This window comes from Delphinus delphis, chromosome 14 (assembly GCF_949987515.2).
Source record: "Delphinus delphis chromosome 14, mDelDel1.2, whole genome shotgun sequence".
Classification (NCBI taxonomy): Eukaryota; Metazoa; Chordata; class Mammalia; order Artiodactyla; family Delphinidae; genus Delphinus; species Delphinus delphis.
In genome coordinates this window covers 34,933,206-34,955,600 of record NC_082696.1, presented here as the reverse complement: position 1 = coordinate 34,955,600, position 22,395 = coordinate 34,933,206, and positions in this window count along the sequence as shown.

Genomic DNA, 22,395 nt, shown 5'->3' with positions numbered 1-22,395 from the left:
AGAGAAGCTTTGAAAAGTGCTTAAGGCAATTCTCACAGCATAAGACCAAGGTTTATTTTAATTGAAATAGGATCAAAGTAATTTTACTAGAAGGAATATGAATTTGTCATGCAGAAGAGATGGTGGCATTTAGAAGGAAATCAGTCCTCAGGGTTGGAGGACGTATGTGGGATTTTAGATACTTCAGAAAAAATGACCCCAGTCTAGAATGCACACCATGCACCAACAATCAGAACTTTTCTCCATAATTCATTCAAATAATTTATTCTGCCACGATCAATGTGTTTTTTTGAACACTTCAACCATAGATGTCCAAATTACTCTAAAAAGATGTTACCAAATACACATCTATCAGTAATTTTTTCCTTAAATTATTTACATATATATATATATATAACAAATTTGATGAAAAAAATCCTTTATATTAACTCAAACCTAGACCTCAGAAACAGAGCAATCTTTCTAGATAAATAGGAAAGTCAAGCTTCCACCCATCGACTTGAGAATGCCAGAGGCTCAAGTCCTGTACCACTGACCGGAAGGCCTGGAAGCCACCCTTCTTTTACAAGATGTCCATGGTCATTCCTTCCCTTCTCACACATACATCTTTCCGAATGTTTTAAACCTCAGGCATTGCTTTTTTTACAACTCACACTTTTGCTCATCTTACATTGACCAAAAAGTGTATCTTCTCTTTCACAAAATGTCATCTTTCATCAACTGCCTGATGAATGACAACTTTTGAGTCATCATCTGGTAATTCTGCTAGTTGCCTGACAGAAAAGGTCAGGCTTTTGCCAAAGCAGTAGTGGATAATATCTAGAAGTAATACCAGGCCCTTGCTAGGGAGAGTACATACGTGGCTCTTTTCTGTAATGCTAAAAAAACAAAAAATTAAAACAACAGTTTTATTGATATATAATTGATATACCATAATGTTTACCCTTTAAAGTGTATAATGCGATCAATGGTTTTAATACATCTATACAGTTTTGCGATCATCACCATAATCTAATTTTAGAACAGTTTTATCACCCCCAAAATATATATTGTACCCTTTAGCAGTCACTCCCTATTTCTGCCTCCTATTCTGAGTCTTACACAACCACTAATCTACTTCCTTTCTCTATATATTTGCCTATTCTGAACATTCCATATACATGGAGCTATATACAATTCGTGCTCATTTGTGACTGGCATCTTTCATCCCTGGTATGGTATGTACCAGTACTTCCTTCCTTTTTATTGCTGAATAATATTCTATTGTGTGGATATACTGTATTGTGTTTATCTATTTATCATTTGATGAACATTTTCATTTTTTGTGTACTATGAATAGTGTAGATAGGAACATTTGTATACACATTTTAAAAAATTAATTAATTAATTCATCTTTGGCTATGTTGGGTCTTCATTGCTGTGTACAGGCTTTCTCTAGTTGCAGCAAGCAAGGGTTACTCTTCCTTGCGGTGCATGGGCTTCTCATTGCAGTGGCTTCTCTTGCTGCAGAGAATGGTCTCTAAGCGCATGAGTTTCAGTAGTTGTGGCTCACGGGCTCTAGAGCGCAAGCTCAGTAGTTGTGGTGCTTGGGCTTAGTGGCTCTGCGGCATGTGGGATCTTCTCGGACCAGGGATTGAACCCGCATCCCCTGCATTGGCAGGCGGTTTCTTAACCATTGCGCCACCAGAGAAGTCCTGTGTACACATTTTTTGTGTTAACATATGTTTTCATTTCTTTTGGGTAGATATCTGAGCAGAATTGCTGGGTCATATGGTAACTTTATGTTTAATGTTTTGAGTCACTGCCAAACTGTTTTTCAAAGTGGCTGCATCATGTTACATTTTCAGTTGTATTAGGTTTCAGTTTCTCTACATCCTCACCAACACTTATTACTATTGTCTTTTTTTTTTTTTTTTTCCTAAATCACAGCCATTCTGGTGGTTGTGAAGTGATTGATAGCTCATTGGGCTTTTGCTTTGCATTGTGCATTTGGTTTGTATGACTGTATGAAGTTGAACAACTTTTCATTTGCTTATTGGATATTTGTATATATTTTTTGAAGACTTAGCTATTCAAATCCCTGTTAATTGGGTTACTTGTCTTTTATTATTGAGTTTTAATAGTTCCTTAGATATTCAGGATACAGATCCCTTATCAGATATGATTTGCAAATAGTTCCTCCCAGTCTCTGGGTTTTCCATTTTTCTTCATGATATCCTTTGAAGCACAAAATTTTTTAATGTTGATGAAGTACATCAATCCATTATCGTTTGTGTTCTTGGCATCAAAGCATTGCCAAATCCAAGGTCACAATGCCAAGATTTTATTTGATCCTTGTTAAAAAGGGAAAGGGACCCAGTTGTTAGGCATTGGGATTCTTTATCATGACTGCTCACAAACATCGACTTTTGCTTAGTCTTAATAGATGTCCTTAAGCTGTCCTGGCCTGGTCTCTCTTCCCACTGTGTTGCCACCCAAAAGTCCCCAGGCACAGAAGAGCAAGGCAGGAGGAGATGAGTTGACGTAGACATTCGGAAGAGAAACCTCACTAAGAGGAGTTCTAACAGGCAATTAAGGGTGAATTGTGATGTGCAATGTGAGGATGCTGCGGTGACAGTAAAATGATATCCCCTTCCATATTTACCTTGATAAGGAGATATTTTCTCTGACTAGTGCAGCTGGAATTGCAGAAGGGAAGGCGATGGATACTGATAAGGAGATACATATGGGATGACTTTATAGCAGAGACACACAGTTAATAATTCTATAATAAAAGTCTCTGGCAAGGAATTCTGATTTAGAAAAGTAATTTCAGCCTGCAGGAAACCACTGCTGACTTCATAGCTGCTTCATGGCTCTAATACAGGTGAATGGCAGGAGAAAGTGAACATTGCAAAAATTCTTATTTGCCAAAGCCAGTGTATGTTACCAGTTCCCAAGGAAGCAGAATGACTTCTACCTTTCAAATGTCATGTGAATGCCCCTCATCAATAAAACTTGACCTGTATCTAGACTCCTTTTAATAGGGGGTTTTGGAAAATTCAGTTCCCAGGTTTTTAGGGCTGTGATACAGGGGGGCCAGAGGCAAGGTACAATGGTTGCTATCTGTCATATACAATATCCATCACAGAAACGTTAAAGAGAGGAATTAGCATTATTGAAATAAAGTGTGAAATATAAAGAACAAGTTAAAGTAAGTCTCTGAGACTGTAGAGGAAAAGAGCAAATTGAAAAGGATAAGGGGGCATACAGCAGACGTAAATGGCCTAGCAATCAAGTATATACATATTTGACATTCCTGAGGGGTAAGAAACAATATTGAAGAACGTAATAAAAGTAAATTTTCCTCACATGAAAAATTTCCTTATTTTCCTTATCCAAGTGTGGATTGAAGTTCATAAAAAAAACAAAAAATTCACACCTAGATGGGGTCTAGCAAAATTTGATAATTTCAAGGATTATTTTTTAAAAAGATCAATAAACATGCTCAAGCAGAATTTTAAAATGTAAGTTACTAATGCAAGAAATTTACACACTACAAGTGAATGTGTAAATTTACACACTAAAAATTTCTATAACTGTCATTATCTTGATATGAAACTTCTATGTTACGGTTAAAAATGGGAGAGTGCTTAAACTAATTTTAATTTTATCTGATGTACACAGTTCTTTTAGGTGAAATCTTCAAGTATTTTTCTATCAGGCACTATTTCCCCCTTTTCAAGGCTTCTTTGTTCCCTCCTTTTTCCCTCAATAACCTGTATGCCCAGAGGAAAGCATCCATGTCCACATGATAGGCTTCTCTGCAGCCTCTGATCTGCATAGACCCTCACTTGCTCCACTGGAAAGTAAGTCCTTTATTTCACCTGGTTATTAGGCATGTTGTTTAGAGAGTAACTGTCCTCAACTGTTTTTTTTAGGGTATAGTGTAGACAAACCCAGCTGGTCTCTGGCAGGTTAAAAGAAAAAAAGTGTGTGAAAATATAGTCTACTTTCTTTCCCCACATTCCTGAATAAAGTTCGAATAACTACCAGCAGTTCCTTCTGGTCTTTATTTATTTTCTAATTATTTTGCTTTTTAATTTTATAAAAAGATAGGATATAGGTTCATTTCTTGGTAATGAAAACAGAATTAAAAATCAATGTTCATAAATTTTTAAGTGTTGTAATGAACTTTCTTATATATGGAAAAAAAAAACAAATAAGGCATAGCTCACATAGCAAAGGGAAAAATAAATGTTAAAGCATGAAAAATAACAACAGAGAAAAAGGCCAAACATCATCTGTGACTCTCAATGTGAACTAGTTAAATCCTCATATTTAAAACTTTTCAGATCAGGGTAGAAAAATTCACCTCTTTGCTACTTACAATAGCTGCAGTGACATAGAATAAAAATAAAAATAAAAGGATGATCAAAGACTTATTTGGCAAAAACAAAATAATAGAAAGCAGTCCTGGAGAAATAGATGGCAAAAGGTTACATTCACTGGAAATTTCACAACTTTAAACATACACATTTTTAAACAAGAATTAGCAAAACAATGAAATAAAATAACTAAGAATAAAAGAAAAAATAATATTTTGAAAGCGAAGTTTAATGAATTAAAATCAGGAAAAAATAGATAGATGAGCCCATGGATTATTGGCAATAAAATTAGAGAAGACAGGTTTCTAGAAAATCTGATTAAGAAAAAGGAGAAAATAATTGAATTAGAAAGAAAAAGGGTACAAAAATCAAATAGAGTAAAATGTATGCAGTTACAATCAAGATCCTGTGTATGCAGTAAATATGTAAAACTGTGAAATGGGTGCTTTTCATGAAAGATATAAACTAAAAATAAAAATTTATAAAAATTAGAAGAATCTGAATTGAATAATACCCAGAGGCATAATGAAAAACATTTCCAAAACTTACTCCAAATTCTCCAGGGATTGTTTTACTAGCGAATTATTTGAAACTTTAAAGGAACTAGTAAACTCAATTCTGTATAATTTGTTCCAGAACATAGGAAAAAATATGGAAAGCAATCAAATCTATTTTATGAAGCCAGGATAATTCTGACATCAAAACCTGACAAACATTATACAAAAAAATGAAACTAAAGACAGATCTCTCTTATGAATATAGATTCATGAATGAAGCGATATTAGGAAATATATGTGCCTGGCATTTATTAGCCACTCAGTAAATGCATCCTACATCAGTAAGTAAGCAAGACTATCCAGAATGAATTTCCTTCACTTCTTAGCCCCACATCTACACATTTAATTCACATATGAACCCATCATCTCCTCATTTTGTTCTATTTCAGAGGAGGGAAAAAAAGTCTTTTGTTAAACATAAAAGCTTCCAACTACGTTCTGGATCCCATTTATAAGCAAATCAGACTCCCTGCTTTGTCAGTTACTTCTTTGTCAGTTACATGTAGCCTCTTTCTCTCTATTAACTGTTTCCTTTCAGCTCATAAAAATGCTTCCTCAGTTCTGCATCCTCCTTCATTCATCACATATTTACTGAGCAATTACAAGTACAAGGTGTCAAATGCACTCAAAAGTCATGACCAGATTATACGCAACCCTTGCCTTCAAGGAGCTTTCCATCTGGTCAGGGGCCAGCTAAGTCAGCAGTTGCAAGGCAACTGCTAACATGTGGCCATGCACAGGTACTGCTAGAGCTCACTGGAGAGGGGTCTAGGACCTCTTCTTCTCTGGTCAGGGCCATGTGGTTATCATTTCCCTCACTGATGATCTTCTAAAAAAGGGTAGCTTCCACTTGTCATCCCAATGCTTCCCTTCCCATTAATACCTCCTATAGATCACTCCCTCCTTGAATGTCCCATGACTGTATGCTCTTCTGCTTTTACTTTTTCTTCTTTAGCCTTTATTTTCTATTCTCTTTTGTAAACTCCCATTCTTCCATCCAATTCTTTATTACACATAAGCTGTGTTTCAAGGGAACATGGTTGCTTTTATCTTCTAGATTGGCATGCTCTTTCTCAATGCACGCTCCCTGTCATCTAGTTCCATGGTTCAACTACTACCAAAAAAAAAATAGATGTTGGGTCTCAATCTCTACCCACAACATATATGTCTCTCTTCTGAGGTCCAGATTCAAAACTCTAACTCTCTACCTAATCTTTCCAAATGAATGCCTAACTGGTACCTCAAATACATGTCCAAAATGAATGTAGTATCTTTTCAAATCTACACAGTCTACAACACATTCTACATACACTATTCTACCCATTCTATGACAATGAAAAGCATCTTCATTTCCTTCTCTACTCCTCCCCAATCAACTTTGGACATCAGATCCGACTAGAATCTTTCAAATTTGTCTCTTTTCTTCTATGACCACTGTCTCAAGATCAGACCATCAATATTTGTTACTTGGATTACTACAAAATCCGTTTAAATTGACTACTTGCCTTCATTCTTGCACCTCTCTAATATACTTCTCTTTTTTTTTAAACATCTTTATTGGAGTATAATTGCTTTACAATGTTGCGTTATAGTTTCTGCTGTATAACAAAATGAATCAGCTATATGCTTACGTATATACCCATATCCCCTCCCTTTTTTTTTTTACATCTTTATTGGAGTATAATTGCTTTACAATGGTGTGTTAGTTTCTGCTTTATAACAAAGTGAATCAGTTATACATATACATATGTTCCCATATCTCTTCCCTCTTGCGTCTCCCTCCCTCCCACCCTCCCTATCTATACTTCTCTTTTAAGATGGCACTAGAGGTATCTTTTAAGAGACAAATTTACTAAGGTCATCAATTTCTTTAATGATACTCCACACTTTATAACACGTCATACAAGCCCTCATGACCTGACTCCTACCTGTCCATTCTGCCTCACCTCCCTATTATTAATAGTTTTACAACGATGGCTTTTTTCTCTTAGCTCACAGGAGATGTATATTTTGACCAGTCAAAAAAAATCAGTGCTCATGTGCAAATGAATGCTCTCAGCTAACTTCCACCTTATTCTCTTCACTCTCCCTGTGACTAATCACTTTTTCACTCAAAGTCTTGCATTTCCCACCTCCTCCTCAAAATGCCTACAAAGTTATGACCTATCTTAGTAGCAAGACATAAATGGCCCTTGATCAGCCAGTTACGTCCATCTTTGCACACTCAATAAACACCATTCCACCCTAAGCATAATTTTGCTCCAGGTGTGCTGAATGCTCCTTATTCCTAAAACACTGAAAATTAGTTTCCCATTAAGTATTCAAGTATTGAATCAATATAAAATGGATTTTAAAAGACATGTACAAAATCAGTGTGAAACCAGAAATCTGCTATATTGTAACTCCACTAAATGAGTTAATATATCTGAGTCGGCCAGGCAGACGAATCTGGTGAGATGGGGTAGGGAGCTTTTTGGAAGAGGTGAAGTAAAAGGAGACAAACTTAGAAATAAACCCCCAGGTGCATGTTGTGTAAGAGTGTGTTCTGTGAGCTAGGATATCTCTGACACAAAGACAGTTTCATCTTGCTGTCAAAATGTAAGTCTCATACGCATTCCAGTTTCCTTGCTCTGATCCAAACCTCAGTAAGTAATTTTTGTTAATTCTAGTCTTCTACCTCTATAGAGACTTCTCTGTTCAGGATGGCACAAGGATAGCTTCTAATTGAATTAGACCTATCATAGTGAGTGAATAAACTGACATTCCAGTCCTTTATATCATGTTCTGTGAGGTTTGCCTTTTGAGTTTACATGCCCCATTCTTCCAAGTCTGGAACACTAAAGAGACTGAATTATGAAGTCGGTAGGACTGACTCTAGACTCTGAAATGTGATGAATTCATCAGTACAAAGATGATAAAATATTACGAGAGATCAAGATGGTCTTTACAGGTGATACTTCCTTTGTCTCACTCTGAGCATCTTTATGCATTGCCCTCTGTCAGCAGAAATGTCATCCTCTCTGTGCAGCATTGTTCACTGTTCTATGGAGGGTTAACCCCTCTCTTGGGTGCTCTCTCAGGTTTTGTTCTTGCCTCTTCTCATGTTTTTTTAAAGTTACTTGTTTAAGTGTCTGTGAGGTCCTAGGCCTGGCACATACTAGATGCTCATAAATGTTCATTTAATCAACTAGTTCATCTCCTTGTATTCTGTCTAATTCCTTTTCCTCATTTCCCCTTAATTATTAGACTGCACACAAAATAGGATACCTTCTCAAGAACCAAGGCTGATCTTTTTAGCGAATAAGACGTTTATGATTCGGTTAGGAAGTTATTCTAATTCCATCCAGAGCTAAGTGTTTTAGAAAGTTTTTACTGAGTCCATTCACTTATCTTCTAATTATTTTCGACTTCAATTAAACATATCAGCTCCACGGCATTTTTAACTGACTCCTTTTGCCACGGGACAGAAATGTGATTGTTTTTGTCTGGTTTGGTTTGATTTGGTTTGGGTTTGAGTTGTTGCCATTAATGCCTCTGAGCTGAGCCCCATGCTCCATTTTTTCTCTCAGCCAAGTAGCCATTTAACAAATAATAGAGGAAGCCTTTGAGTTCTAAAAATTCTTGACTGTGTAAAATACACTTGTAACCTGCAGCTGATAGAATCAATGCCTATCCTAATGGTTTTTCAGTAGTTTAAGAGGTGTTTGAATTATTAGGTGAGAGAAGTCACTATAACAGTTAAGCAAAATAACTAAATACATCTGAAGCCATATAATTTAATGTATTAGGAGCAGATCTTTTGAAAATTTCCAGAAAGTTATCCAATATCCTATTGACCAGCATTTTAAGACACATTTTATAGCTCAACCCTCAACTTAAGTGCCTATCATCGACTAAGGGAGAAAGAAATGGCATGATGGTAACCCTAGCCGTGGAAAAAAGGCTGCTTCTTTAGTACACCATTATTTCCCAGCAAGTATTGTAATTGAGAAGAAACTTCCCTTAAATGTGCTAAATCAATTAATTACCACCACACACACTTGCTTTAACATCCTGCACTATTGAAACAACTTCCAGATGTCACATTTGCTGATAATTCTTTGATCGTCATGTTTCAGGGAGTTGGCTGTATCACCCCAGCTATGAACACCGAACTGCAGAGTCGCAGTTGCCCCACGTAAGAATCACTGTGGTGATGAGCTGGATCTTGGCATGGCCACAAACTCATTTGTTTTCTTGTGTAAATAGTTTGATTATTTTACATCTTCACTTCCTCATCTGTGAAAATGAGAGTAGTGGCTGGTGGTGCTCAGGAAACGTTAATAACAAAAATGAATATAGGCCATTCTGTGTTTTTCAGAGAACAATGTGTGTGTTTAGTAGTAATCATACTTTGATGTTCACCATGTTCTTGCAAAAGAATGATCTCATTAACTCATCTTCCCATTGAGAAAGTGTGTATGGCAGCATTACACTCTGCTGTTAAAAGCAGTCTTTTTTCATGTAGAGTCTAATACTTGTTTTGTTTTAGCGCATTTAAAAAAAATGTTATTCTAACATACCCAACAAATTATATTTCTGAAGTCCACTGTTGTGGAGAATCTGAATAGCATGTGTTTACCCTAACAGTAAGTTTTATTCATTAAATGTCATTTTACAAGATGAAGAGATACATTTGGAATTGCTTTGCTGCCTCTAGATTTTCTAGAGCCTTTAAAAACCACATCACCATTAGTTGAACTTCTTCTCAAGTTTTGTACATTCTACTAACATAAAAACATGCGGCAATTTGCTTTTAATATATTTTCTAGCTTTGTGCTTTATTAGAAATAACTCATTTACAGAAAACCTTTTATTTGAATTCGTGAAAATAAACACAGTTCTCAGTGACTTTTATTATTTATTATAAAGTAATTTGGCAGGGTGTTGTGTAGGCAACTAAACAAAATAAAAGATTAATCAGAACTACCAATCTTTTTCTGATTTGCAGAGTAACAGAAAACAGCAGCCCAGCCCTGTTTCACTCCCTGAAGGTTTAGTTCAGTATGTGCCAGTGATGGAAAACATCGTCCGCCTATAAAGCAACAGTTAGGGCTGCTTTCCATTGACTCCATCAGTCAAATGTAAAAATACAAAAGACCAATATAAAATAAGCCCTCTTCTGCGGGCCTTCACATGCCAGTAACATGAACACCCTCCGGTATGTGTTACTTCTGCTATTTACCAATGTTCCTCTGGAATTTTTCATATTTTAATTGCAAAATTGAAAATAGAAGGATAAAAATCAGTAATTTTTCTCTAGGTTACAGCAGGGTTTGGGGGAAAAGACCTAGCTGGAAGGAAACAGGTTTAAATTTACCTTTTGGATCAGGCTGTAGTTAAAGGTTGGTGGATAAATTAGCCTCTTGGTATATTCATTTTCTTATATGTGCCTTCTATTAATTGATATAAAATATTAGAAAAACTAAACCCACTTAAAGTCATCAATATTCTTGTAAGTAAGCATACTACTCAGGATTTTTTTTAACACCTTTGCAGTATAATTGCTTTACATTGTGTGTTAGTTTCTGCTATATAACAAAGTGAATCAGCTATAAGTATACATATATCCCCATATAACCTCCCTCTTGTGTCTCCCTCCCACCCTCCCTATCCTACACCTCTAGGTGGTCACAAAGCACCGAGCTGATCTCCCTCTGCTATGCGGCTGCTTCCCACTAGCTATTTTACATTTGGTAGTGTATATATGTCCATGCCACTCTCTCACTTCGTCCCAGCTTACCCTTCCCCCTCTCCGTGTTCTCAAGTCCATTGTCTACATCTGCATCTTTATTCCTGTCCTGCTCCTAGGTATTTCAGAACCTTTTTTTTTTTTAGACTCCATATACATGTGTTAGCATACGGTATTTGTTTTTCTTTTTCTGACTTAATTCACTCTGTATGACAGACTCTAGGTCCATCCACCTCACTACAAATAACGCAGTTTTGTTTCTTTATATGGCTGAGTAATATTCCATTGTACATATGTGCCACATCCTCTTTATCCATTCATCTCTCAATGGACATTTAGGTTGCTTCCATGTCCTGGCTATTGTAAATAGAGCTGCAATGAACATTATGGTACATGACACTTTTTGAATTATGGTTTTCTCAGGGTATATGCCCAGTAGTGGGATTGCTGGGTCATATGTTAGTTCTATTTTTAGTTTTTTTTTTTTTTTTTTTTTTTTTGTGCGGTACACGGGCCTCTCACTGCTGTGGCCCCGCAATCCCGTTGCAGAGCACAGGCTCCGGACGCGCAGGCTCAGCGGCCATGGCTCACGGGCCCAGCTGCTCTGCGGCATGTGGGATCTTCCCAGACGGGGGCACGAACCCGTGTCCCCTGCATTGGCAGGCGGACTCTCAACCACTGCGCCACCAGGGAAGACCTATTTTTAGTTTTTTAAGGAACCTCCATACTGTTCTCCATAGTGGCTGTATCAATTTATATTCCCACCAACAGTGCAAGAGGGTTCCCTTTTCTCCACATCCTCTCCAGCATTTATTTTTTGCTGATGGCCATTCTTACCGGTGTGAGGTGATACCTCACTGTGGTTTTGATTTGCATTTCTCTAATGATTAGTGATGTTGAGCATATTTTCATGTGTTTGTTGGCAATCTGTATATCTTTGGAGAAATGTCTGTTTAGTTCTTCTGCCCTTTTTTGGATTGGGTTGTTTGTTTTTTTGATATTGAGTTGCATGAGCTGCTTGTATATTTTGGAAATTAATCCTTTGCTAGTTGCTTCGTTTGCAAATATTTTCTCCTATTCTGAGGGTTGTCTTTTGGTCTTGTTTATGGGTTCCTTTGCTGTGAAAAAGCTTTTAAGTTTCATTAGGTCCCATTTATTTTTGTTTTTATTTCCATTTCTCTAAGAGGTGGGTCCAAAAGGATCTTGCTGTGATTTATGTCATAGAGTGTTCTGCCTATGTTTTCCTTTAAGAGTTTTATAGTGTCTGGCCTTACATTTAGGTCTTTAATCCATTTTGAGTTTATTTTTGCATAAGGTGGTAGGGAGTGTTCTAATTTCATTCTTTTACATGTACCTGTCCAGTTTTCCCAGCACCACTTATTGAAGAGGCTGTCTTTTCTCCATTGTATATTCTTGCCTTCTTTATCAAAGATAAGATGACCATATGTGTGTGCGTTTATCTCTGGGCTTTCTATCCTGTTCTATTGATCTATATTTCTGTTTTTGTGCCAGTACCATACTGTCTTGATTATTGTAGCTTTGTAGTATAGTCTGAAGTCTGGGAGCCTGATTCCTCTAGCTCCGTTTTTCCTTCTCAAGATTGATTTGGCTACTCGGGGTCTTTGTGTTTCCATGCAAATTGTGAAATTTTTTGTTCTAGTTCTGTGAAAAATACCATTGGTAGTTTGATAGGGATTGCATTGAATATGTAGATTGCTTTGGGTAGTAGAGTCATTTTCACAATGTTTATTCTTCCAATGCAAGGACATGGTATATCTCTCCATCTGTTTGTATCATCTTTAATTTCTTTCATCGGTGTCTTACAGTTTTCTGCAGACAGGTCTTTTGTCTCCTTAGGTAGGTTTACTCCTTGGTATTTTAATCTTTTTGTTGCAATTTTAAATGGGAGTGTTTCCTTAATTTCTCTTTCAGATTTTTCATCATTAGTGTATAGGAATGCAAGATATTTCTGTGCATTAATTTTGTATACTGCTACTTTACCAAATTCACTGATTAGCTTTAGGAGTTTTCTGGTAGCATCTTTAGGGTACTCTATATATAGTATCATGTCATCTGCAAACAGTGACAGTTTTACTTCTTCTTTTCTGATTTGGATTCCTTTTATTTCTTTTTCTTCTCTGTTTGCTGTGGCTAAAACTTCCAAAACTATGTTGAATGATAGTGGTGAGAGTGGGCAATCTTGTCTTGTTCCTGACCTTAGTGGAAATGGTTTCAGTTTTTCACCGTTGAGAATGATGTTGGCTGTGGGTTTGTCATATATGGCCTTTACTATGTTGAGGTAAGTTCTCCTTATGCCTACTTTCTGGAGAGTTTTTTATCATAAATCAGTGTTGAATTTTGTTGAAAGCTTTTTCTGCATCTATTGAGATGATCATATTTTTTTTAATCCTTCATTTTGTTAATATGGTGTATCACATTGATTGATTTGTGTATTGTATTCCTGGGGTAACCTCACTTGATCATGGTGTATGATCCTTTTAATGTGCTGCTGGATTTTGTCTGCTAGTATTCTTGTTGAGGATTTTTGCATCTATGTTCATCAGTGATATTGGCCTTAGATTTCTTTGTTTCTGACATCATTGTCTGGTTTTGGTATCAGGGTGATGGTGGCCTCATAGAATGAGTTTGGGAGTGTTCCTCACTCGGCTATATTTTGGAAGAGTTCTAGAAGTATAGGTGTTAGCTCTTCTCTAAATGTTTCATTGAATTTGCCTGTGAATCCATCTGGTCCTAGGCTTTTGTTTCTTGGAAGATTTTTAATCACAGTCTCAATTTCAGTGCTTGTGATTGGTCTGTTTATATTTTCTATTTCTTCCTGGTTCAGTCTTGGAGGTTGAGCTTTTCTAAGAATTTGTCCATTTCTTCCAGGTTGTCCATTTTATTGGCATAGAGTTGCTTGTAGTAATCTCTCATGATCCTTTGTATTTCTGCAGTGTCAGTTGTTACTTCTCCTTTTTCATTTCTAATTCTGTTCATTTGAGTCTTCTCCCTTTTTTTTCTTGATGAGTCTGGCTGATGGTTTATCAGTTTTGTTTATCTTCTCAAAAAACCAGCTCTTAGTTTTATTGATCCTTGCTATCATTTCCTTCATTTCTTTTTCATTTATTTCTGATCTGATCTTTGTTTCTTTCCTTCTGCTAACTTTGGGGTTTTTTTGTTCTTCTTTCTCTAATAGCTTTAGGTGTAAGGTTAGGTTGTTTATTTGAGATATTTCTTGTTTCTTGAGATAGGATTGTACTACTATAAACTTCCCTCTTAGAACTGCTTTTGCTTCATCCTATAGGTTTTGGGTCATCGTGTTTTCATTGTCATTTGTTTCTAGGTATTTTGTGATTTCCTGTTTGATTTCTTCAGTGTTCTCTTGGATATTTAGTAGTGTATTGTTTAGCCTCCATGTGTTTGTACTTTTTACAGGTTTTTTCCTGTAATTGATATCTAGTCTCATAGCATTGTGGTCGGAAAAGATACTTGATACGATTTCAATTTTCTTAAATTTACCAAGGCTTGATTTGTGACCCAAGATATTATCTATCCTGGAGAATGTTCCATGAACACTTGAGAAGAAAGTGTATTCTGTTGTTTTTGGATAGAATGTCCTATAAATATCAATTAAGTCCATCTTGTTTAATGTATCATTTAAAGTTTGTGCTTCATTATTTATTTTCATTTTGGATGATCTGTCCATTTGTGAAAGTGGGGTGTTAAAGCCCCCTACTATGACTGTGTTACTGTTGATTTCCCCTTTTATGGCTGTTAGTATTTGCCTTATGTATTGAGTTGCTCCTATGTTGGGTGCATAAATATTTACAATTGTTATATCTTCTTCTTGGACTGATCTCTTGATCATTATGTACTGTCCTTCTTTGTCTCTTGTAATAGTCTTTATTTTAAAGTCTATTTTGTCTGATATGAGAATTGCTACTCCAGCTTTCATTTGATTTCCATTTGTATGGAATATCTTTTTCCATCCCCTCACTTTTTGTCCTTATGTGTCCCTATGTCTGAAGTGGGTCTCTTGTAGTCAGCATATATATGGGTCTTGTTATGGTATCCATTCAGCCAGTCTATGTCTTTTGGTTGGAGCATTTATTCCATTTACATTTAAGGTGGTTATCGATATGTATGTTCCTATTACCATTTTCATAATTGTTTTTGGTTTGTTATTGTAGGCCTTTTCCTTCTCTTGTGTTTCCTGCCTAGAGAAGTTCCTTTAGGATTTGTAGTAAAGCTGGTTTGGTGGTGCTGAATTCTCTTAGCTTTTGCTTGTCTATAAAGATTTTAATTTCTCGGTCGAATCTGAATGAGATCCTTGCTGGCTAGAGTAATCTTGGTGTAGGTTTTTCCCTTTCATCACTTTAAATATGTCCTGCCAGTCCCTTCTGGCTTGCAGAATTTCTGCTGATAGATCAGCTGTTATCCTTCTGGATATTCCCTTGTTTATTATTTGTTGCTTTTCCCTTGCTGCTTTCAATATTTTTTCTTTGTATTAACTTTTTGATACTTTGGTTAATATGTGTTGTGGTGTGTTTCTCCTTGGATTTATCCTTTATGGTACTCTGTGCTTCTTGGACTTGATTGACTATTTCTTTTCCAATATTAGGGAAGTTTTCAACTATAATCTCTTCAAATATTTTCTCAGTCCCTTTTTTTTTACTCTTCTTCTTCTGGGACCCCTATAATTAGAATGTTGGTGCATTTAATGTTGTCCCCGAGGTCTCTGAGACTGTCCTCAATTCTTTTCATTCTTTTTTCTTTATTCTGTTCTGCAATAGTTATTTCCACTATTTTATCTTCCAGGTCACTTATCTGTTCTTCTGCCTCTGTTATTCTGCTATTGATTCCTTCTGGAGAATTTTAAATTTCATTCATTGTGTTGTTCATCATTGTATGGTTGCTCTTTAGTTCTTTTAGGTCCTTGTTAAACATTTCTTGTATTTTCTCCATTCTGTTTCCAAGATTTTGTATCATCTTTACTATCATTACACTGAATTCTTTTTCAGGTAGACTGCTTATTTCCTTTTCATTTGTTTGGTGTGGTGTGTTTTTTTTTACCTTGCTCCTTCATCTGCTGTGTATTTCTGTGCCTTCTCATTTTGCTTAACTTACTGCGTTTGTGGTTTCCTTTTCACAGGCTGCAGATTTGTAGTTCCCGATGTTTTTGGTGCCTGCCTCCAGTGAGTAAGATTGATTCAGTGGGTTGTGTAGGTTTCCTGGTGAACGGGACTGGTGCCTGTGTTCTGGTGGATAAAACCGGATCTTGTTTTTCTGTGGGCAGGACCGCATCTGGTGGTGTGTTTTGGGGTGTCTGTGACCTTATTATGATTTTAGGCAGCCTCTCTGCTAATGGGTGGGGTTGTGTTCCTGCCTTGCTACTTGTTTGGCATGGGGTGTCCAGCACTGGGGCTTGATGGTCATTGAGTAGAGTTGGGTCTTAGCGTTAACTTAGAGATCTCTGGGAGAGCTCTCGACAATTGATATTAGGTGGAGCCGGGAGGTCTCTGGTGGTCCAATGTCCTGAACTTGGCTCTCCCGCCTCTGAGGCTCAGGCCTGACACCTGGTCAGAGCACCAAAACCCTGTAAGCCACACGGCTTCTTGTTTCAAAGATGCAATATAAATGAGAAATAAATTTTTTGTAGTGGTTCTCAAACATGTTGGTCTCAGAACTCCTTTCCTCTCCTTTGAACCTGGAGCCTATGGAGTGGCAGGTAAATCCCTATTGGGTCCTGGATTCTTAGCGTCCAGGATTATTTTTTTAAAGGCCAGTAAACATGGATTGATACATTGTTCTTCTATTTTGAAGGCAGGGCCACAGAAAGCGATTTGTATTAATAACAGTCAATGCAAGAAGGGTTTCTTAAAATCAACTATGAAGAAATGTTAGAGAAAGATAACATGGGTTTATAGGAAATAGATGAAAGACTTTTCTGGAAAAAAGAAGCTAAGGTAATAATAACAGTAATAGGTCATGAAATGCTATTATACATTCACTAATAATCAAATATTCATTATTTTCATACACACATAAAATGTGTTTGAGTTATATAGAATGAATTTAAGGTAGATATGGGAAAGATCTGCCTGACGTTGACAATGGGGAACAAATATAATTATTCATATCCCTGTCTTCCGTTGCCACACACACCATTCTGCTTGAAAGCAAGGAAGGTAATTAGGTGATGCTTAAAGAGCTTTCCAATTTAACTCTTGTTTAAGAGTATACTTAGAAGTTGTTACATTAATAAGGGGTTTTTTTTTTGGTGATCTTATTAATGACTTTTCAGTCAATTGAAATAGTCAAAAATCAAACATTTTTATTACTACTTTAGAGGATGTTAGAAGTATTCCATCCTTATATCCTTCTTCTTCTGCCTAGCATTTTGCAAAACATGGTATATTATTTATGCTTATAAACTTAAATAAGCACAATTCAGCATCCATTGCTGCCTGGTAATATAGGGCCTTTGCTTCAGGTTGGTAAGAATATGTACAGTTTTTGCTCTTTTTTTGGTGGCTTGGAGGGAATAACAATTTTATGTTCTTGGGTTCTCTGCCACTAGGTCATGAGAATGTGTCCAAATCTCTTCCAAACAAGAAATTAAAATTGAAAGAGAGGAAATTCCTATTCTTGTTAGAATGAGAAGGGGATGAAACTGAGAACTACCAGACTTTGTGGTAAATCTCCATAATTTGCGAAGAAAAGTTAACACTTCTTAATGAGCTGATGACTACCAGGCCTTTAGCCATCTGGCTTCTGCTGATCTCTCTCACCTCATCTTTTGTCCCTTTCCTGGTAGTTTCTACCCTGTCCACATACCAAACTACTTTAAATATTTTTAATGTGACATCCTCTTACACTTCTGAGTCTTTTAAGATTCTCCTTTCTGGAACATGCTCTCCCCTATTCATTCAAAAGTCTGGAAGTATCTAAACTTAACATCGTTTCCTTCTAAGAATCCTGGGTTAGCTGGCTTTGTTTTTTTATATTCTCAAAATGGTAGATGCTATACATTGGTGTGTTGAAATTCAACTCACCCTTCTGTAATGTGCATTCTTGCAATGCAGCATCTTTTTCTAGAGTCCCTTTCACCTAAGATTCTGAATAAGATTTAGCTTCCCTAAATCTTAGATGTGTATATGTAAGATGTGGAAGAGAAAGGTAAATGGGGGCCATCTTTTTAGCTATTTAGCTATTTCTACTGGCTCACAAGGTAATAGGGACATAAAATTTTTTTTCCAGTAGCACTACAGTTGCAAGAGCAGCAATGATACATTTCTATAGATCACAGCTACTACAGAGTGTTTTTGTGTTCAGTAGTTACAATGGCAGCTTAGAGGAAAAGGCAATCAAGGTAATTATTTCATATCATGTAGAAGAAAGAATGACACAAAATTTTTCATTATTTCCAATAGCTGTTATCAATCATGCTTATTACTATCATAAAAATCCCTTAACCAAACCCTGTAGACACTTTGTCATACAAAATCAAGGGCAATATGTGGAAGGCACATTGAGAAAGTACAAATTACTCCAAAATTAAAATACTACCCAGGGGGGCTTCCCTGGTGGCACAGTGGTTGAGAGTCCGCCTGCTGATGCAGGGGAACACGGGTTCGTGCCCCGGTTCGGGAAGATCCCACATGCCGCGGAGCGGCTGGGCCCGTGAGACATGGCCGCTGAGCCTGCGCATCCGCAGCCTGTGCTCCGCAGCAGGAGAGGCCACAACAGTGAGGCCTGCGTACCGCAAAAAAAAAAAAAAAAAAAAAATGCTACCCAGGGATCATCTTTGTCTGTTGCATCTCTGGGAATGCCTCTATAACAGGGTTTCTATGACACTTCTTTATAAGTACGACTTTGACATTTGATGAAGGAACTCTATAACGCTATCTCATATGTCATTATGCAGATTTTCAAACATGTCAGTAGACGTGACAGTCTAATATTGTTTTGTATTAATATCTGTGTTAAAAATTATTTGCATCATGTAAACAGTTTTGTAATTACTTTCAATCACCTTGTGTATCACACAGAGTAGTATCTTAGTTTTTCCCATTTCTCTGAGACTGGAGTCTTTGACAAACTTAACACAGAGCAATATTTGATGTTGATTTAAACAAATTAGTAGAAGGTTTCCAGGAAGTGGCAGGAGATAATAGAAGTGCATCACCATAAAAAGTAGACACAAAACAAAAGGAAAATCTACTAACTAAGGGGATGGAAACCGGTAGCAGGATAAGCTATTGGCAACCAGTAGGGTAATTTGGGGGATTATGATGGTGGGAGAAGCAGACAGTCTATTCTTTTTGCACCGGCTCCGGAAGCGCAGGCCCAGTGACCATGGCTCACGGGGGCAGCCGCTCCGTGGCATGTGGGATCTTCCCGGACTGGGGCACGAACCCGTGTCCCCTGCATCAGCAGGCAGACTCTCAACCACTGCGCCACCAGGGAAGCCCAGACAGTCTATTCTTGTAATCACAAATCACCAACTTCAAAGGGACTATTGATTTGAAAGGACTATTGATATTACATATTTTAAATGGTCACATGATTCATCCACTTAAACATTAGGACTTATCATTCTGTTGTGACCTTAATTTCTCTAACCACTGTCTTGTGTGTTCTTATTTTGAAGAGCTAATTTCTTCAAATCATTTAGGTTCCAGTTAAAGCCAGCATCTCCTAACTCCCTCTAGGTAAAAGTACCCTATCCCTTCTCTCCTTCAGTGTACTGACACACTATTTTGATGGTGTCAACATTTGTAATACGCTGCCTTCTGTTGACACTTAACTGTGATATCTCAACAGCAAGATGTTTTATAATTTGTTTGTAGCCACCCACCCCAGTGCAGATGATAGCATTATGCATTTAGAATATTCCTGATGAAACTTTATTGAATGAATAAATGACCTGGTACAGTTTGCCAGAGCAGAGGTAGTGAGGCATGGACTAGAAAACAAAATCCTGTAATGAGAGTGAGAGGATTGTGTTTCAGCTCTGCCAGTACCTGACTTAGGAACCAAGGTAGTCATTGAGGCCTTTGGGGCCTTATCTCTAACTCAAGTCCTCTTGTAACACCTGACTGTTATCCATATATTGAAATAATACCCACAAAAATGTATAGGAAGTGAGCAAGAATATGGCAGCTAAAGGAAACCACAGAACTAGAGATTTATCTCCTTATTTTGTACTTACAGAAATTGTGTCCTCAGAAATTCCTTTGTATGACACATGAATCTGAAAACAACTTGCCATTAAATATGTTACTTGAGCTGTAAAACTCTAGCTAAAAATGTCCCAAGAACTCTAAAGAGATATAGAAACCAAAAGGAAAGATCAGTTTAATGGGATGTAAACTGATGCTAGAAAGGGTTAGTGATATACAATTTCCTTTAGTGAACATGTTGTGTCTTATCACAAGGTGTCGCTTCACCAAAAAAAAAAAAAAAAGAGGCTGAAATCTACTTCTTCTGTTAAAAGTAGCTGGTTATGATTTTCACATAAAAATAGATATATGTCCAGGAACACACCCTTATTTTAATAATATGCAATGCGTGATGTGGAAATTACCAGTATCTTGATAACCCCTACCTAAAACTGGACTTGAATTATATATATAATTAATATAGACTTTTTAGAGTATTTATTTATATACATGCACTTACACTAATGATCTCCAACTTACAATGGTTGGACTTATAATTTTTTGACTTTGGTGCAAAAGTGATAAGCATACAGTAAAACTGTACTTAGAATTTTGGTCTTTTCCTGGGCCATTGGTATGTGGGACAATACTCTCCCAAGACGCCAGGCAGTGGCAGTGAGCCATAACACCCAGCTGACCACACGATCATGAGAGTAAAAAGCCATGCACTTACAACCATTCTGTTTTTCACTTTCGGTACAGTATTCAATAAATTACATGAGATATTCAACACTTTATTATAAAATACTCTTTTTGTTAGATGATTTTTGCCCAACTGTGGGCTAATATAAGTGTTCTGAGCATGTTTAAGTTAGGCAAGGCTGAGCTATCATGTTCAGAAGTTTAGGTGTATTAAATGCATTTTCAACTTAAACATGTTTTCAATTTACCATGGGTATATCAGGATGTAACCCCATCAAAAGTTGAGGAAGACTGTAGTTTCTTTTTCACCTTACAGTGGTAAGACAATGGTATAATATAATTACAAGTTGTATCGAGATTTTTTAAAAAACTATATGATTATCAAAACCTAGAAACAATATATTCTGAGTCCTCACTTCCCTTCACCAGCAGGAATCATCCGTAGAATATTGTATATGTTGCTATAGATCAGAATATGTCCCCATAATCTTATAGCTGAAAATTAAAGTCAAAATATGACTTTCACCATCATATCAGGCCAACTATACTCCTTATGGAATCTTTTAGATAAATTTTGAGCTGTTTTTTAAGGCCGTCAGCCTTATTAACTCCACAGAGTATAGTTTTGACCAGGTACTGGAAGTTGTATCCAGTGTACAGAAATAAAGAAGTGAATGTCTTCAGAATACCAAGGTATAGACAAAGGTGGTTAATCTGTAGATAAAGTAAGATAGATTTTTAAAGATAAAGTTAAATATGTGGTGATTCATTTATTTTCTCCTAAAAGACTATCATTTCTCCACTACGGGCAAACTGAAGTATGGGAAACTAAACAATTTCACCAATATCACAGTCTAATTTCAATCCTTCTCAAACTCCAAAATAGGAGTAAAATAATGGTAAGAATAATGGCTTTGAAGGCATACAAGTCACAAGTCACACATAGCACTTACTTACCAAGTAGTGCAAATGGCGTGTGTGTGTGTGTATGTGTGTGTGTGTGTGAAAGAGAGAGAGAAAATGGAGTTCTATTAGGCAATAAAAAGGAGCAAATATTGATACACTGCAAAACCTGGATGAATCTGAAAGGCATTTTATATATTCTATGTCTTGTTTTTGTTGGTAAATTCCCAGGTGTATGTAATTTAGTCAGCTTGGGCCACTATAACAAAATGCTATATATAGGGTGGCTATAGGCAATAGGGGACAATATAAATATTTATTTCTCAAAGTTCTGGATGCTTAGAAGTCCAAGATCAGGACACCAGTCAATTCAGTTCTTGGTTCCTGGTGAGAGCCCTTTTCCTGTCTTGTAGATGGCCACTTTCTGGCTATGTTCTCACATGCATGGCAGAGAGAGAGGACTTATGTCTCTTTCTCTTCTTATAGGGGCACTTATTGCAGCATGAGGGCCCCACCCTCATGCCCTCATCTAAACCTAATTACCTCCCAAAGGCCTCATCTCCAAATATTATCAGTTTGGGGTTAGAGCTTTAATACATGAATTTGAGGAGGACACATTCAGTCCACAGCAGTAACTGTCAAAAATAATTGAACTAAACATTAATAATTTCTGAAATTTATTTTATGTAAATTCTATATCAGTAAAAAACAATGTGACAAAAATAAGGCTGAATTTTTTGAAATATTTTGTAACTCTGACAGTCTACATTATTGCTAAAATGTAGTCTGTGGTTTGGTGCTAATCTTCAAACTGTTTATTACTGGTCTTACTGGTCTGTCATACGTAAAGAAATTAAGAGCAAGTATTTAGAAACTTTTATAGCAGTTTGACATTACCCTGGCTTATTTTCCCCTTTTGTCTTTTTCTTTCTTTAAATTTTACAAAAGTATTAGACTGCAATGGACTGAGA